General features: G+C 48.6%; 1 long non-coding RNA gene across 1 annotated transcript; it reads left to right on the top strand.

The window, feature by feature from the left end:
- Positions 1 to 5,337: 5,337 nt before the first annotated feature.
- Positions 5,338 to 8,352, top strand: LOC147123485 (uncharacterized). Its single transcript, XR_015074573.1, has 2 exons — positions 5,338 to 5,914; positions 7,346 to 8,352. It is a non-coding gene; the product is annotated as an uncharacterized LOC147123485 (long non-coding RNA).
- The last annotated feature ends 440 nt before the right edge of the window (positions 8,353 to 8,792 follow it).

Below are 8,792 nucleotides of genomic sequence, written 5' to 3' on the forward strand. Positions count from 1 at the left end.
GAAAAAGTTGGAGATGTAAAAGGTTTTTAAGCAAGTGTAGGGGCAGGGAGAGGGGGGAGGAAAGGAAAGAACAAAAGGGAAGGTCTGTGATAGGATGGAAGGCAGGAGAGATTAAGAGACAAAAGGGATGATGGTGCAAGGCAAAAGGAGATGGTATTGGGACAAGTTAAGAAACAAAAGATGAGTCTAGATGAAGCCATTTCCACCACCTCCAGCGTGATCCCACCACCAAACACATCCTTGACACTGTGGTCAGCTATTGCTGTCAGTCACAGGATTAATCAAGTGACAAATGTCAGAGAGAAACTGATACCTGAAGTGGTTGAGAGCAAGATGCAAAATATTTCTCCCTTTCCCTGCCTCTGTACTTGATTAAAACCTGTTACATCTCCAACTTTTTCCAGTTCTGACAAAGGGTCATCGACCTGAAACTTTAACTCTGTTTCTCTCTCTACAGATGCTGCCTGACCTGCTGAGTATTTCCAGCATTTTCTGTTTTTATTTCAGATTTCCAGCAGCTGCAGTATTTTGCTTTTGTGTTGTTCATTTCTGTTTGTTTTCCATCAATATTGGGAAAACCGAAGTCATTCTCCTCAGTCCACGCCACAAAAATTGTTCCCTAGCAACCAACTCCATCCCTCTCCCTGGCTGAACTGGACTGTTCGCAACCTTGGCTTCCTATTTGACCCTGAGCCGAGCTACCAACCTCATATCCTCTCCATCACCGACTACTTCCACCTTTGTAAAATTGCTCGTCTCCGCCCCTGCCGCAGCTCATCTGCTGCTGAAACCCTCATCCATGCCTTTGTTACCTCAAGACTCAACTACCCCAATGCTCTCCTGGCCGGCTTTCCACCTTGCACCCTCCATAGAATTGAGCTCATTGAAAATTCTGCTGATCATATCCTAATTCTCACCAAGTCCCGTTCACCCATCACTCCATATTCGCTGGCATACATTGGCTCCCGGTCCGGCAAGGCCTCGATTTAAAAATTCTCATCCTTGTTTTCAAATCCCTCCATGGCCTTGCCCCTCCCTAGCTCTGTAACCTCCTCGAGCCCTCCAGCCCTCCATGATATCTGCGCTCCTCCAATTCAACCTCTTGCATATCCCCAATTTTCATCGCTCCACCATTGCCAGCCGTGCCTTCAGCTACCTAAGGCCCTAAGCTCTGGAATTCTCTCTCTAGACCTCTCCGCCTCTCTATCTCTCTCCTTCTTTAAGACACTCCTTAAAACCTACCTCCTTGATCAAGCTTTTGGTCACCTAGCCTAATATCTCCTTATGTGGCTCGGTGCCAAATTTTGTTTGATAATCACTCCTGTGAAGCGCCTTGGCATGTTTTACTACATTAAATGCGCTATATATATGAAAGTTATTGTTGTTGTTAATAGATTAGTTTAAAAGAAATACAACCCAGTTACAAGTAGCAGGACAGGTAGATAAGGTGGTTAAGGCGGCATACGGGATACTTGCCTTTATTAGCCAAGGCATAGAATATAAGAGCAGGGAGGTTATGCTTGAACTGTATAAAACACTAGTTAGGCCACAGCTAGAATACTGCGTGCAGTTCTGGTCACCACATTACAGGAAAGATGTGATTGCACTAGAGGGGGTGCAGAGGAGATTTATGAGGATGTTGCCTGGGCTGGGGAATTTTAGCTATGAGGAAAAATTGGATAGGCTGGGGTTGTTTTCTTTGGAACAGAGGAGGCTGAGGGGAGACCTAATTGAGGTGTATAAAATTATGAGGGGCCTAGATAGAGTGGATAGGAAGGATCTATTTCCCTTAGCAGAAGGGTCAATAACCAGGGGGCATAGATTTAAAGTAATTGGTAGGAGGTTTAAAGGGGATTTGAGGAGAATTTTTTTCACCCAGAGGGTGGTGGGGGTCTGGAACTCACTGCCTGAAAGGGTGGTAGAGGCAGAGACCCTCATCACATTTAAAAAGTACTTGGATATGCACTTGAAGTGCCATAACCTATAAGGTTACGGACCAATGCTGGAAAGTGGGATTAGGGTGGCTAGCTCTTTGTCAGCCAGCACGGACAAGATAGGCCAAATGGCCTCCTTCTGTGCTGTAAATTTCTATGATTCTATGACAAATAACCCTTTGAGGTCCTTGATGTGTTTATAGCAATCCTGAGCAGTTTGTCGAATTTTTGGAATCATGCTGGATTAATAGGAACGATTTGAAGTAACAATTTGCATTGATGCAATACCTTTATTAAAGAAACGCATTCCAAGGTGCCTCACAGAGGCGGAATCAAGAAAACAGATGCTGAACCACAGAAGGAGATATTAGGAAGGATGACCAAAAGCTTCATCAAAGAAGTGTGTTTCAGGAGGGTCTTAAAAGAACAGGAGATGAAGAGGTAGAGAGGTTTAAGGACTGAAATTTAGAGCGTGGGGTCTAGGCGGCTGAAGGCAAAGCTGCCAATGATAGGGTGAAGTTCAAAGGGATGCACAAGAGGCCAGAATCAGAGGACAGAGAGTTGCCGGGAGGGGGGGTGGGGGAGGTTGTAGGACTGGAGTCGGTCATAGTGATAGGGAGATGCAGTGATTTAAACAGCACAATGGGAATTTTAAATTTGATATATTGTGGGGTCAGGCGCCAAAGTAAGTCAGCAAGGACAGGGTGATGGGATAGGATTCGAGCAGCAGAGGTTTGGATGAGCTGAAGAGTGATGATGGCAGGTCGGCCAAGAGAGTATTGGAATTATTGAGACTGGAGGTGACAAAGGCATTGATGAAGATTTCAGTGGCAGATGCGGTGAGGTAGAGGTAGAGGTAGAGGTGGGCGATGATGTGGAGGTGGAAGTAGGTGTTCTTTGTGATGATGAGCATATGGGGTCACAAGCTCAGCTTGGGATCAAATAAGACGTCAAGGCTGCGAACAGGCTAAGACAGTGGTCAAGAAGGCAAATGGAATCAGTGGCAAGAGTATGGAGTTTGCAGCAGAGACTCCCTTTCATATCTGCCACACTACTCAACCTAGAAACCAGTGAGGCGATGCTGACTGGGTTTTTAAAAATTCGTTTATGGGATGTGGACGTCACTGGTAAGGCCAGCATTTATTGGCCATTCCTAATTGCCCTTGAGAAGGTGATGGTGAGCCGCCTTCTTGAACCGCTGCAGTCGTGTGGTGAAGGTACTCCCACAGTGCTGTTAGGTAGGGAGTTCCAGGGCTTTGACCCAGCGACGATGAAGGAACGGCGATATACTTCTAAGTCAGGATGGTGTGTGACTTGGAGGGGAACTTGGAGGTGGTCGTGTTCCCATGCACCTGCTGTCCTTGTCCTTCTAGGTGGAAGAGGTCGCGGGTTTGGGAGGTGCTGCCGAAGAAGCCTTGGCTGCTTCCGCTTTTTAGCATGCATGTAGTCCTGTGTTGCAGCTTCCCCAGGTTGGCACCTCATTTTTAGGTATGCCTGGTCCTGGTGCTGCTCCTGGCATGCTCTTCAACACTTGGTCCCCTGGCTTGATAGTAATGGTAGAGTGAGGGATATGCCGGGCCATGAGGTTACAGATTGCGGTGGAATACAATTCTGCTGCTGCTGCTGCCGCCCCACAGCACCTCATGGATGCCCAGTTCTGAGCTACTAGATCTGTTCTGAATCATTTAGCACGGTGGTAGCGCCACACAACACAATGGAGGGTGTCCTCAATGTGAAGATGGGACTTCGTCTCCACAATAACTGTGGTCACTGCTACAGGTAGATTGGTGAGGACGAGGTCAGGTAGGTTTTTCCCTCACCACCTGTTGCAGGCCCAGACTGGCAGCTATGTCCTGCCGGACTCGGCCAGCAGTGGTGCTACCGAGCCACTCTTGGTGATGGACATTGAAGTCCCCCACCCAGAGTACATTCTGTGCCCTTGCTACTCTTAGTGCTTCTTCCAAGTGGTGTTCAACATGGAGGAGTACTGATTCATCAGCTGAGGGAGGGCAGTAGGTGGCAATCAGCAGGAGATTTCCCTGCCCATGCTTGACCTGAAGCCATGAGACTTTGAGAGGTCCGGAGTCAATTTTGAGGACTCCCAGGGCCACTCCTTCCCGACTGTATACCAATGTGCCGCCACCCCTGGTGGGTCTGTCCTGCCGGTGGGACAGGGCATACCCAGGGATGGTGATGTTTGGGACATTAGCTGAAAGGTATGATTCAGGCTGTTGCTTGACTCGTCTGTGGGACAACTCTTCCAATTTTGGCACAAGTCCCCAATGTTGGTGAGGAGGACTTTTGATTGGGCTGGGTGTGCCATTGCAGTGTCCATAGCCAGTGCTGATGCTGTGTCCATAGCCAGTGCTGATGCTGTGTCCATAGCCAGTGCTGATGCTGTGTCCGTAGCCAGTGCTGATGCTGGGTGGTCCATCCAGTTTAATTCTTATTATTTTGTTTCATAGCAGTTTCTTACAATTGAGTGGCTTGCTAGGCCATTTCAGAGGGCAGCTAAGAGTCAATCACATATAGGCCAGATTTCCTTCCCTAAAGGACATTAGTGAACCAGATGGGGTTTTACCAGAGTTCCGTGGTCACCATTACTGATACTAGCTTTTTTTTTAAATTCCAGATTTATTTAATTAACTGAATTTAAACTCCCCAGCCGTGGTGAGATTTGATCTAACGGCCCAGAATTTCCGATCGCAGGCCTCCCGCGGGCGGAGGGCTGTGATCTAGAAAAATCTGCGCCCTTACCTGAGGGCTCCCGGGCCTTACCTGGGCCTCTCCAAACTGCCGGTGCGCAGGGCCCACGTATCCCAGAGGCGCAGGCGGTTCGCAGCGTCCCTGGGATCATGTGGGCCATGGGGAGCCAATCAGAGAAGGGAATCTCCCTTCATACATTTGACAGGAAGACCTGTCAAATATATGAATGGAGATCACCCCCAAAAACATAGTAAAACTTCAAATACATTTTTTTAAATCACATTTTTAAAATGACTTGAAATTACATAAATTAAGCATTTTAAACAAAAATTTAAATTTTTGAAAAAAAGAATTAAAGTTTTTGACGGTGCTAAAAATAAACTTACCTTTCTTTAAAGTATTTTTAAATGATAAATCAGTGGGAAAAACATTTTTAAATTACTTTTTCCAACTCTTATCCTGGTAAAAGCAGGCCTTACGCCTGCTTTCACCAGGCGCAAGAATTGTAAGTGTTTTCTGCGGGCAGAGGGTCTCCAAAAAGCGGAACTCTCCCCCCCCCCCAGCAGAGGCCCTTCTCCTGGGCAGCCGGAGGATCTGTCGACAGAGCGGAAATGCCGGTTTCCAGCGCATGCTCAGTGCATGCCTAAACCGGCATTTCCGATGTCCCTACGGGTGGGTACACCGCGCGTACCCCAACGTCTCTGGATCGTTAGTCCAGGCCTCTGAGATTACTAGCCCAGTGACATTACCACTACCCTACCGTTCAGTTCAGGGTGCACTATTTTAAAAAAGGGGGCAAAAATGATTAGGGATGTTGAGGATCACGTTAAAATGATTTTTTTTAACTAAATTAAATCGAATAATTTCGCCCTGTCTGCTTTTGTATTTAGCTCCCTCTTATAAAGGTGACTGCAGCCTACTGCAAGGCCCGGAAAACAATTTCTTTATGACAAAAAAAAAATGACGTTTCTGAAACTAGTTTCCTTTTCACTATGTAGCGTGTCTAAATATAGACCTGCCTTTAAATAGGGCTGGCGACTTCCTGCTTGCAGTGAGCGAGACTCGTTGCTTCGGGAAACCACCGTCCATTGCATCAGTAATAAAAGCCGGCACAGAGCCTGTCCCAACAAGAGGAGAAACCATCGAGCAGCCCTCACACACATTGCCGCCTGTCCAAGAGAAGTGAAATAGTCCAGCTCCGGGAGGCACAATGAAAGTTCGTGTGGGCTCATCGGTAAAACGCCCTGGGTGCCAGCGGCCAGCCCCATTCAAGGGTAAGTGTCCTGAGATCAGCCCCATTCAAGGGTAAGTGTCCTGAGATCAGCCCCATTCAAGGGCGGGTGTCCCGAGATCGGCCCCATTCAAGGGTAAGTGTCCTGAGATCAGCCCCATTCAAGGGTAAGTGTCCTGAGATCAGCCCCATTCAAGGGTAAGTGTCCCGAGATCAGCCCCATTCAAGGGTAAGTGTCCTGAGATTGGCCCCATTCAAGGGTAAGTGTCCTGAGATTGGCCCCATTCAAGGGTAAGTGTCCTGAGATCGGCCCCATTCAAGGGTAAGTGTCCTGAGATCAGCCCCATTCAAGGGTAAGTGTCCCGAGATCAGCCCCATTCAAGGGCGGGTGTCCCGAGATCGGCCCCATTCAAGGGTAAGTGTCCTGAGATCAGCCCCATTCAAGGGTAAGTGTCCTGAGATCAGCCCCATTCAAGGGCGGGTGTCCGGAGATCAGCCCCATTCAAGGGCGGGTGTCCCGAGATCAGCCCCATTCAAGGGCGGGTGTCCGGAGATCAGCCCCATTCAAGGGTAAGTGTCCCGAGATCGGCCCCATTCAAGGGCGGGTGTCCCGAGATCGGCCCCATTCAAGGGCGGGTGTCCCGAGATCAGCCCCATTCAAGGGTAAGTGTCCTGAGATCGGCCCCATTCAAGGGCGGGTGTCCCGAGATCGGCCCCATTCAAGGGCGGGTGTCCCGAGATCAGCCCCATTCAAGGGTAAGTGTCCCGAGATCGGCCCCATTCAAGGGCGGGTGTCCCGAGATCGGCCCCATTCAAGGGCGGGTGTCCCGAGATCAGCCCCATTCAAGGGTAAGTGTCCCGAGATCGGCCCCATTCAAGGGCGGGTGTCCTGAGATCGACCCCATTCAAGGGCGGGTGTCCGGAGATCGGCCCCATTCAAGGGTAAGTGTCCCGAGATCAGCCCCATTCAAGGGTAAGTGTCCCGAGATCAGCCCCATTCAAGGGTAAGTGTCCCGAGATCGGCCCCATTCAAGGGTGGGTGTCCGGAGATCAGCCCCATTCAAGGGCGGGTGTCCCGAGATCAGCCCCATTCAAGGGTAAGTGTCCCGAGATCAGCCCCATTCAAGGGCGGGTGTCCGGAGATCGGCCTGACTGAGCTCGGTCCCTATATAAGCAGTGAGTTGAGTTCAGCTGCCCTGGCCGGAGTTGGATACAGGGCAAAGTAAATCCCAAGTGTTTCTGGTCGCAAAAATATCTCTAATATGAAGCAAATATCTCTAATAGTGAAAACAAGGGAGCAGCGATTGACGAAGTGGTGGCCGCCTCTCGGTGCAGTTAATAGTTTAAAAGTTTTATTTTAGCAGTGCCATCGGCCACTTCGGGTTAGTTGGTTATCTAGTCATAAAAATGTGATTGACGTCGGGCAGAAACGCAAACAGGGACTAACCAACTATTGTTTCTTTTTCTTTTTCAGATCCAAAGGCTGTCAAAGAATGTGCCCTGGAGCTGAGAAATATTGGGGATCTGTTTAACTTCCTCCAGCTCATGTTAAACACCGTCACCAAAGCGTTTCAACTGTCCACCTGAGCGGCCGAGTCGAGGCTATTGAAAACAACTCGAGTTTACAACACCGTAAAATGGTTTTTAAAAAAGTGCTCTAGGCTTTCTTTACCAGCTCTCCGGACTGGGCTTTCCTCACGCAAGTTGTTGAATGTAAGAATTCGGTTGACCTTTGGAAGAATTCAAGTCTGGGCATGTCAGTAACCCGAGGACAGATTGCAGTTTGTAAAGAGCGGCGGTTGTCGAATGGGGAAGGGGAAACCCAATTACTTTGAGGATCCGGTTTTATCAGATGATGATGAATACATTCTGGTGGGACGATTAGACGTAAAACTACAAGCCGAACAAATGGTGTGAAATATTGTAAAAGCACGTTTGTAAAAGTGCAATGACACGTTATAAACAGAATCGTGTGCTCAATTAATAATTGACATTTCTGTATATTGGAACAGTTTGTTTCTGTATGAACAATGGTGAGATTTTGATTGTGGAAAAGCTGCAATTACAAAAAAAAAAAAAATGAAACAGATAAAAACATGGGTTAAGGTTTCAGGTGTAAACCATGACAGACCTAAGGTGGATTTTCAGCAATTTCTGTTTCATATGAGATATTTTATGCTTATTAAACGGTGTTTGCAGGACGTTGGTACTAATGTGAAATGTTAGTTTAATCAGAGAGCGATATAACTACTCTGTCTTTGTGTAACTATGAGTAGCTATTGGGGAGGAAACCTATTGTACACAAACTCATAAGGGTTCATAAGGACTCCAGTAAAATCATCTTTTAAAATGTCATTCTTTATTAATGTCAAGTTATTTCTGTAACTTACTATTGTGGAAGACCTTTACAATAATGTTGAGTAATTTGATACTGTAATTCCTGCAGTTTGCAATATGTTAAATAAATCTGCAGTCATTGTACACCTGTTGTTGTCTGATTTGCACTACAGGTAGACTATCCTTTATCCGAAAACCTCGGGACCAGCCGAGTTTCGGATAAAGGAGAATTTAGGATTTCGGAAGGTGGGTCGGCGGGGGTCCGCGGGGGGGTCGGCGGGGGTCGCGCGCACGACTTACGCTGACGCTCAGCGTAAGTCAGTCGGGGTCGGTCGGGGCCGGGGGGGTCGGCGGTTGTCGGGGCTGGCGGGGTCGGGGCCGGCGGTTGTCGGAGCCGGCGGGGTCCGCGGGGGGGGGTCGGCGGGGTCCGCGGGGGGGTCGGCGGTTGTCGGGGCTGGCGGGGTCGGCGGTTGTCGGGGCCGGGGGGGTCGGCGGGGGGTCGTGCGCACGACTTACCCTTTAACCGAACTTCCGAAACCGGAACCCTCTAAAAACCGAAGGTTTTTTCGTTCGTACGCACGACT

Source organism: Somniosus microcephalus, chromosome 2, assembly GCF_052327205.1.
Source record: "Somniosus microcephalus isolate GS21.2 chromosome 2, FLI_Smic_1.0, whole genome shotgun sequence".
NCBI lineage: Eukaryota > Metazoa > Chordata > Chondrichthyes > Squaliformes > Somniosidae > Somniosus > Somniosus microcephalus.